This window comes from Hevea brasiliensis, chromosome 16, assembly GCF_030052815.1.
Source record: "Hevea brasiliensis isolate MT/VB/25A 57/8 chromosome 16, ASM3005281v1, whole genome shotgun sequence".
Taxonomy (NCBI): Eukaryota; Viridiplantae; Streptophyta; class Magnoliopsida; order Malpighiales; family Euphorbiaceae; genus Hevea; species Hevea brasiliensis.
Window position 1 is genome coordinate 34,470,140 of NC_079508.1, and position 10,568 is coordinate 34,480,707.

Below are 10,568 nucleotides of genomic sequence, written 5' to 3' on the forward strand. Positions count from 1 at the left end.
ATACCTATTTAAGCCTTAAAAAGTCAACAATTTGACTTGAATAGTGTAGTGAATAGTAACCCGAAACACAAAATTTCGAGAACGTCGAATTTAACACGTTAGAGCTAGGTAAATGTGAAGTTAAATTTATTTTGGATTTATTTTAAGTTCTAGTACTGAAACATTGTAAAATTGCGTGTTTCAGTGGAAAAGAATACCGGGACAGAACCCGAGGAGTCGAGTCAAGGCCAACAAGCGACTCGTTTGAGGTTTGTGCACAACGTATACTTTTTATAATTATCTTTTGCAAACTGTTTTGAATAATGTGAAATATTGAATTATGGCATTCTTATGATGTTTGATTTAAATTGTGAAAGTTATTGTGTATATTTGAAATGAAAATGTTTAGCAAATTATTAAGATAAGTTTTGAAACCACAGTGTCATGACCATATATTTGAACACCTCACTAGCACGACTACTGGAGGTAATTAGTTTCGAATTTTGATTCCTTCTCTGGAGAAGTGTTGAGGTGTGCCAGTAGAAGAGGATGTGAATGGATATCCATATATTTGAGCTAGCTAGCCTTGTGATGTGATTTCTCTTTAGCCTCTGGCTATTGAGATTCTATTTGTTTCGAATGGCATGATCTAACTGTGGGTTTTATGAAATGTGTTTTGATACTTTGAAATGAACTTGGTTTGCATTTAAAATCTCATAATGCATGATTTATACTTAATTCTCATGTTCAGCCAAATTTTTGAATAAATGTGATTTAAGTTTTGCATAAAGATTATTTTAGTATGTTGTACACCACTGAGTCCTAGTACTCAACGATAGCTTCTATTGCTGTCGCAGATACAGAGACTAGAGGAGCAGAAGACTGAGCTGCTGAGGTGTGAGGAGCTATCTGCTTAAAGTCTTCGGGTATAATTTATACCCTAATTGTGAATATTTCTTTTGATGTATGTATTGCATATAAATGTATGGACATGTAAATGGGTCTTGAGCAGCTTGTACAAAGTTTGTATGAAGTTGTAATAAAAATTTAGTTTGAACTTCCTTTGATGTGAGTTTTGTAATGATGTATATATAAATTGTTTTGTCTCTAATGAAATATGAGTAAAATGTATTGCTAGTATTTTGAAGACTATTAAATTTTGAACTTGAGAAATTTATTGAAATGAGTTGAGAAATTGATTGAGATTGAGTATGAAATCGAAGCAGTTGTTGAGAAAAATTTTTAGAAGTGCTTTTTACAGGTATTTGAAGAACTGGTTTCTCAAAATACAGACAGAACTCTGTCAAAATTTTTATAAAATTTGCGGAAAAATAAAATGGGCCAAAATTTCCAACTAGCTTTCAACTTAATTACATGTTTTAAATACTTATTAGAAATGCTCACCCCTTATCAAAAATAAGAAAATTATTTTAAAATCCCTTGTAGGATACTTAATGAGTTGTCGGTAGGTGAAGTTCGGTAGTTCATTAGGTATTCTACGGGATCATGTTATGCCTTACAGAGGGGTAAGGTGTGACATATTTTAGTGGTATCAGAGCAAATTTTTGAAGTATGTTTTAACATATAAATTTGTGTATTTCTTTGTTAAGTACAACTGCTCAATGCCCATAATTGTTACATACAGTGCATTACATCATGAATATGAACTAACGGAGGGAAATCTCCATGTGTTATTTGTTCAGGAGATACCCTAACTTCAGCCTGAAATGGAAGAAGGGGATCGCTCAGTTGAGCAGTCTGTTGAAGCTGAGGCACAAGGGGAAGCCCTAGCTTTACCGAATGTTAGTGGGTCAGCAGCACCAGCCCCACAAATGCCGCAGTTCCCTGCACAGTTCGCACAGCAGATGGCTGCGATGTTTCAACAAATGGCTGGGGGTATGCCTGTTCAAGCTCCACCCCAACCACCTGTGGCACAACCACTGCCTCCAGCCAGACAGTATGATAAATTACTAAAGTATGGGGCTACAGAATTTAAGGGTACAGTGGACCCTTTAGAGGCAGAGCAATGGCTTGAAAGAATGGACAGAGTGTTTAAGAAACTGCACTGCCCAGATGAACTAAAGTTTGAATATTCTGTGTCGCTATTGCAAGGGGATGCATATGATTAAAAAGGGGTGTGAAGCATACTTGGCACATGTGATAGACACCCAAGTGGGGAGTCCAGCACTAAGGGACATTCCTATGGTATGTGACTTTTCGGATGTGTTTCCTGATGAATTGCTAGGATTACCATCAGAAAGAGAGGTGCAGTTTGAGATTAATATTATGCCTGGTGTGGACCCAATCTCCATAACGCTATATAGAATGGCACCTGCAGAATTAAAAGAGTTGAAAGTGCAATTGCAAGAATTACTTGACAAGGGCTTTATCCGCCCTAGTGTGTCACCTTGGGGAGCACCAGTGTTGTTTGTTAAGAAGAAAGATGGCACTCTCCGCTTGTGTATTGATTATCGGCAGTTGAATAAGGTGACAATAAAGAATAGATATCCATTGCCCCGCATTGATGACTTGTTTGATCAATTAAGGGGTGCAGCTGTGTTCTCCAAAATTGATCTGAGATCAGGTTATTATCAGCTGAAAGTACAAGAGCAGAGTATTCCTAAAACTGCCTTTAGAACCCGCTATGGCCATTATGAATTCCTAGTCATGCCATTCGGGTTAACTAATGCTCCGGCTGCTTTTATGGATCTAATGAACACTATCTTCAGACCATACCTTGACCAGTTTGTTGTGTTATTCATAGATGATATATTGGTCTATTCGAGGAATGCAGAAGAGTATGATAGACATCTGCGGATTGTACTGCAGACTTTGAGAGAGAAACAGCTATATGCCAAATTGTCGAAATGTGAATTTTGGCTGAAGGAAATATCTTTCTTGGGGCATGTAGTATCAGAAGAGGGCATCAAGGTAGATCCAAGTAAGATTGAAGCTGTCCTTAATTGGAGGCCACCCAGAAATGTCACAGAGATTCGTAGTTTTCTGGGTTTAGCTGGATACTACCGTAGATTTGTGAAGGGATTCTCCATGTTGGCATCTCCATTGACCAAGCTGCTTAGAAAAGATGTCAAATTTCAATGGACAGATAAATGCCAACAGAGTTTTGATTAATTGAAGAAATGTTTGACTGAAGCTCCAGTCCTGACTTTACCTACCCCGGGTAAAGAATACACAGTTTATAGTGATGCTTCTCACAATGGGTTAGGCTGTGTATTGATGCAAGATCGAAATGTCATTGCCTATGCATCACGCCAGCTAAAACCGCATGAGAGGAACTATCCGACACATGATTTGGAGCTTGCAGCTATAGTGTTTGCTCTTAAGATCTGGAGACACTATTTGTATGGGGAAAAGTGTTACATCTACACAGATCATAAGAGTTTGAAGTATTTGGGCACCCAGAAAGAGCTGAATTTGAAACAGAGGAGATGGTTAGAGTTGATAAAAGACTATGATTGTCTGATAGACTATCAGCTAGGGAAAGCTAATGTTGTGGCTGACGCCTTAAGTCGCAAGACTATGGCAAGTCTACGGGTTGCTCCTTTGTCTTTGGTACATGAGTTGAGATCATTACATGCCAGCTTAGAGATTAATTATGATGGGAAGACAGCAGTTGCATGGCATGTATAGCCAGTGTTGATTGATCAGATTAGAATGGCTGCTCAGAATGATCAGAAGTATTAGAAGCTGTTGGAAGAAGTCCGGCAGGGCAAGAAACCAGAATTCTCAATCAGAGATGATAGGCTACTGCTACACCAGGGCAGAATATGTATTCCTAATGATGTTGAATTGAGGAAGATCATTTTGAAGGAAGCACATGAGTCTCCTTTTGCCAAGCACCCTGGTGGCACAAAAACGTATAGAGGACTAAAGGAGCATTACTGGTGGATGGGTATGAAAAGAGATGTGGCAGAGTTTATTTCAAAATGCCTAACTTGTCAGCAAGTAAAGGCAGAGCATCAAGTACCCGCTGGGTTATTACATCCACTACCAGTACCAGAATGGAAATGGGAGAGAATAACGATGAATTTTGTGATGGGACTTCCGAGGACACAGAAGAGTCATGATGCAGTTTGGGTCATTATTGACAGACTGACTAAATCTGCTCATTTTCTGCTAGTTCAGATGGACTACAGTTTAGAAAGATTGGCCAAGTTATACATCGATGAGATTGTGAGACTGCATGGAGTGCCAGTATCCATCGTGTCAGACAGAGATCCTAGGTTCACTTCTAGATTCTGGGGTAGTCTTCAGAGAGCCCTAGGAACTAGATTGAACTTGATCGCATTCCATCCACGCATGCATGGCCACCCGAGAGGGTAATTCAGATCTTGGAGGACATGCTACGGGCTTGTGTAATTGAGTTTGAGGGCAGTTGGGATACACACTTGCCTTTGATTGAGTTTGCTTACAACAACAGCTACCAATCAAGCATTGGGATGCCTTCATATGAAGCTTTGTATGGCAGAAAATGTAGAACCCCGTTATGTTGGGATGACATGGGTGAAAGAAAGATGATTGGACCCAAAATTGTTTAACAAACTGAAGAGAAAATCAGGGTGATTAGAGTTCGACTTAAGACTGCATCAGACCGTCAGAAGTCCTACATTGATCTGAAAAGAAGGGATATTGAGTATGCAGTAGGTGAGAAAGTTTTCCTCAAGGTTTCCCCTTGGAAGAGGATTATGAGATTCGGCAGAAAGGGGAAACTGAGTCCTCGTTTCATTGGGCCTTATGAGGTATTGGAAAGAGTGGGTCCTTTGGCTTATCGTTTGGCACTACCTCCAGAGTTGGAGAAGATACATAATGTTTTCCATGTATCGATGTTGAGGAGGTATCGATCAGACCCATCTCATGTACTACCAGTAGAGGAAATTGAAGTAAATCCAGACCTCACATATGAAGAAGAACCCATAGAGATTCTGGCTTATGAGGTGAAGCAGCTACGAAACAAGAAGATACCGTTGGTAAAAGTGCTGTGGAACCATCATTCGGGCCAGGAGGCTACTTAGGAACGAGAAGAGGACATGAGGAGACAGCACCCATAGCTGCTCAGAGATTGATACCAGATAAATTTCAAGACGAAATTTATTTTAAGGGGGGGAGAATTGTAACACCCCTAATTGCATAGCCTGGTATATTTCACTGTTCCGGTGACCGGTGTCAGTCCGGACAATTAAGGGGATTAGAACCACACTTAAGACAACTAGATAAACCATAAACACAAATAATTAGTAATGTTCAATTAGTTAAGTATAAACAAGAAAAGCGAGTAATGTAATAGTTAAACTAGCCGAGAGTCACGATGGGTGACCTTTCTAGGAATGATCAGAAGTCATTTTAAACTCAAATTTCGAACCGTAAAAAGTGACGCCGCGGTCCTTAGGACTCTTATGAACACAGTGGAAAAGAGAAAGTCATGAAAAAGAACTGTTAAGCCAGTAAAATAATTAGGTCAGGAAGCCGGAAGAAATATAGAATTAATTGCAAACCGGGATGAACCGGCGAGGGGCAATTTGGTCAATTGACCCCGAGAGCTGACTCCTGACCTAACTGTCAAATAAAATTGGAGAAAAGAAAATTTCGGAATCGAGAATTAAATTAAAAAACTAATAGAAAAATAGAAAAAAAAAGAGAAAAATGAAAAAGTAAAAAGGGTGATGACATCATGCATGACATCATGCATGATGCCATAAAAAGGTATAATTAATAAATTAATTAATTAGGTTTTTGTGGTCTTCCATAAGCCAAAATGCTTAAAGAAAAGAAAAGGAAAAAAAAAATTTAACTAGTTATCTTCTTCTTCTCCCAATTGCCGCCCCATCTTCCTCCATAAACTCCCATGAAAAATCCTTCATCTAAGCTTACATCTAAGCTTAAATTCCTTCACCCAATTTACATAACTCCCCTAAAAACCTCACTAGACCTTGCAATCTCAACTTAAGAACAAGAAAGAAAGAGAACAATTGAAGATTTGGTGTTTAAGTTAAGGTTAGTATGTTAACTTGTCATTTTTCCATTTTAAATGCATATGTGATGGTTGAAATGAGCTTAGAATTAATGAAATGAAATGAAAATATGGGGGAAGGACCATTATTGAATTTTCGGCCAGCCATGGATGTATGAGAGTGGATGTATTTTAAATGAATTAAAGGTGTTAGTAAACTTGCATGAGTATGGTAGTAAGATGGAAATGCATAAATGTGATTAATTGTAACAATTAAGTGAGATTAGGGTTTGGAGGCCTAGGGTTTTGAGGCAAATTTTGGAGAAATGCATAAATGATGACTTTGACCTATTGTGAAGTGAAAAATGGTCAATAATGACCAAAGGAGATGTGTGGGAATTATTAGAATGGAAGTCAAATTCGTAGGTTGAATGGTCATGCTGCTGGCAGCATGACCAAGCCAACTTTGAAGGACCAAAATGGAAATTTTACAAGTCCAATTGATATGCCACCAATTGGGGATGAAAATAGACATAAAATGACACAAATTTCATTAAGGAACCATGCCCAAAAACTGACCAAAACCTAGTGAACCAATTGACCAAAGTTGGTTAAGAGCGATCACATCAAGATAACTGACCAAATGAACAGTATTTGTTCATTTGGTCATAACTCGAGCTAGGCAGGTCAAATTGACCTGAAATTTTATCAATAATTAGATAAGATATAGATCTAAAACTTTCATGAAGAACACTAACCCAAATTATGCCATTAACCTAATTAAATTATTGAGCAATATTGAGTTACTGAACCTGTAAAACTGCAGATTTCCATTTGAACAGTAAAGTTCCAATGGCTATAACTCTCTCCAGAAAACTCCGATTTAGGCGATTGTTAAACCCATGGAAACCTAAAACATAGTAGAACATTTTGTATGAAGGAAATTAGACCAAATTATGGACTTAACTTGATCAAATTACTGAACGAAGTTGGATCAAAAATCTGCCAGAACCAAAATTGCAGCATGAATAGTGCACATAAACAGTAATCGTATTTTGGCTATAACTTGAGCTACAAAACTCCAATTGGAGTGATTCAAAAATGAGAATACACTTAAGACAATAAGGAACATTTTCTATGAAGGAAGGTTTGCCAAATTCCAACAGTAAAAGGACCAATGAAACAGTGCAACTTAGGACTCCAAAACCGAAAATTGGCAATTTTGCCTAAAAGACCTAAGCTTTGAGAAAATGACCAAAACCAACAAGTTTAGTGACCAAAATGTGGTATGTGGGTGAAGTTGGAGTTCCCATACCTATTAAGCCTTAAAAAGTCAACAATTTGACTTAAATAGTGTAGTAAATAGTAACCCGAAACACAAAATTTCGAGAACGTCAAATTTAACACGTTAGAGCTAGGTAAATGTGAAGCTAAATTTATTTTGGATTTATTTTAAGTTCTAGTATTGAAACATTGTAAAATTGCGTGTTTCAGTGGAAAAGAATACCGGGACAGAACCTAAGGAGTCGAGTCAAGGCCAACAAGCGACTCGTTTGAGGTTTGTGCACAACGTATACTTTTTATAATTATCTTTTGCATACTGTTTTGAATAATGTGAAATATTGAATTATGGCATTCTTATGATGTTTGATTTAAATTGTGGAAGTTATTGTGTATATTTGAAATGAAAATGTTTAGCAAATTGTTAAGATAAGTTTTGAAACCACAGTGTCATGACCATATATTTGAACACCTCACTAGCACGACTAGTGGAGGTAATTAGTTTCGAATTTTGATTCCTTCTCTGGAGAAGTGTTGAGGTGTGCCAGTAGAAGAGGATGTGAATGGATATCCATATATTTGAGCTAGCTAGCCTTGTGATGTGATTTCTCTTTAGCCTCTGGCTATTGAGATTCTATTTGTTTCGAATGACATGATCTAACTGTGGGTTTTATGAAATGTGTTTTGATACTTTGAAATGAACTTGGTTTGCATTTAAAATCTCATAATGCATGATTTGTACTTAATTCTCATGTTCAGCCAAATTTTTGAATAAATGTGATTTAAGTTTTGCATAAAGATTATTTTAATATGTTGTGCACCACTGAGTCCTAGTACTCAGCGATAGCTTCTATTGCTGTCGCAGATACAGAGACTAGAGGAGCAGCAGACTCAGCTGCTGAGGTGTGAGGAGCTATCAGCTTAAAGTCTTCGGGTATAATTTATACCCTAATTGTGAATATTTCTTTTGATGTATGTATTGCATATAAATGTATGGACATGTAAATGGGTCTTGAGCAGCTTGTACAAAGTTTGTATGAAGTTGTAATAAAAATTTAGTTTGAACTTCCTTTGATGTGAGTTTTGTAATGATGTGTATATAAATTGTTTTGTCTCTAATGAAATATGAGTAAAATGTATTGCTAGTATTTTGAAGACTATTAAATTTTGAACTTGAGAAATTTATTGAAATGAGTTGAGAAATTGATTGAGATTGAGTATGAAATTGAAGCAGTTGTTGAGAAAAAATTTTAGAAGTGCTTTTTACAGGTATTTGAAGAACTGGTTTCTCAAAATACAGACAGAACTCTGTCAAAATTTTTATAAAATTTGCGGAAAAATAAAATGGGCCAAAATTTCCAACTAGCTTTCAACTTAATTACATGTTTTAAATACTTATTAGAAATGCTCAGCACTTATCAAAAATAAGAAAATTGTTTTAAAATCCCTTGTAGGGTACTTAATGAGTTATCGGTAGGTGAAGTTCGGTAGTTCATTAGGTATTCTACGGGATCATGTTATGCCTTACAGAGGGGTAAGGTGTGACATTGATGATGGGGACAATTTGCACACAGTTTCTTAAATCGCTCCCAATACTCATATAAACTCTCTCCATTGTACTACCGGATGCTACAAATTTCTTTTCTTATGTTAGTAGCATGGGAAGCAAGAAAATACTTTTCCAAAAATATCCACTTCATCTCATTCCATGAGTTGACAGATCTAGAAGGAAGGTAATACAACCAATCCTTAGCTGTGCCTTCCAGTGAGAAAGGGAAAGCTCAAAGCTTAATCTGATCCTCTGAAACTCCTTGAGGTTTCATGCTGGAACACATAAAATGAGATTCCTTTAAATGCTTATGTGGATCCTCACCTGAAAGACCATGAAACTTAGGCAACAAATGGATTAGTCCAGACTTTAACTCAAAAGCAACATTTAAAGCAGGGAATTGAATACACAAAGGTTGTTGGTTTAGATCAGGAGCAGTCAACTCTTTCAAAGTCCTAGCAACCATGGTTTCGTTTTCAGAATCTGAATTCGAACTTAATTCCCTTGGAGATTGGACTCCTTCAAATGTACTCGGAATCTGCCTAACTTGCTTAGCCAATTTTCTCAACTGTTTAGCTATTTTTTTCTACTTCTGGATCAAAGAGCAACTCACCAGATTGAGAAGTTCTTGTCGTAAATAAAAAAAAAAATCAAAGTAAAAAAAAATAGAAAAATGCCTCAAAACCCTAGAAAACGATGGAATTTGGCCTCAAGTGGGTGGAGCCAAAAAATCTTATAGATTTATTAGTCTTGTTCAGAACGTCGTTTTCTTTAAAACAAGTATAGAATGCCTTCTTAATTCAGCCAAAATTCTATCGATGAATAGTAAAATTGTAATTTCACCGAAAACCTGAAAACAGCAATACTTCACAAACAGAGTTAATAACAAAATATCCTAACACTAAAAACACAAAATCCAATGAACTTTCAGTCCCTGGCAACGGCACCAAAATTTTTTATGGTCCCCAATTCCACCAAAAATTAACTGAAATTAATAGTGATGAAATATTTTCTGAATGAATGCAATAAGTGGTAATCCAGGTCGAACCCTAGAGACTGAGTTACTAAATTTCGTACACGTGTATAACAGAAAAAGAAACAAATGTGGGGGGGGGGGGTGGGGGAGGCTGGTGTTGTAACACTAAGTCAGAAGAAATCAAGTTTAGAAATTAAAGAACTAAATTTAAATATGAAACTTTCAATTTAAATAAACTTCAGTCTAAGGTAATTCATATTCCAATGCATGACTTTATCATAGACAAAAGAAATACAATTATCTCTTATTGAATACTTAACGTAGATTTACCAAACAGCGAGGTAAAACCCCTAACTTCCCTATACTCATCAATTCGAGCCCAGCACTCTTGTTGAGTCTAATTATCAACTGAATTGGTATTATACAATCCTCATCAAATTAATAACTGCTTTAAGAATAGGAAGTAGTTAAGCTTGAACAACGATTTATAAAGCATAAATCATTTAATTCACCCTATTGTTTCCTTAGGTTATTATCGAAAATTTGGATCATAATCAATAAAACCTAATGGCTACTCACATTCAATCTTACACAACAATTACAGGTTATGAAGATGAACTAGCAATTAATCACTTCAAACAATTAACTAATTGGTCTTTTTAGCAAATCATTCAATAGATAAAAAATAATGAAATTGAGAAACAATAGATATTCAAAAGGGCATAATTTAAATTAAGAACCTGGTCTCATAAATCATGTATAAGAACTAGAATTCCTTGAACTGAATTTAGAAACTTAGCCAATCATATTCATGG

At 36.5% G+C, this 10,568-nt stretch overlaps 1 non-coding gene across 1 annotated transcript; it reads left to right on the plus strand.

The window, feature by feature from the left end:
• Positions 1-8,774: 8,774 nt before the first annotated feature.
• Positions 8,775-8,880, plus strand: LOC131175108 (small nucleolar RNA R71). Its single transcript, XR_009145269.1, has one exon. It is a non-coding gene; the product is annotated as a small nucleolar RNA R71 (small nucleolar RNA).
• Positions 8,881-10,568: the final 1,688 nt, after the last annotated feature.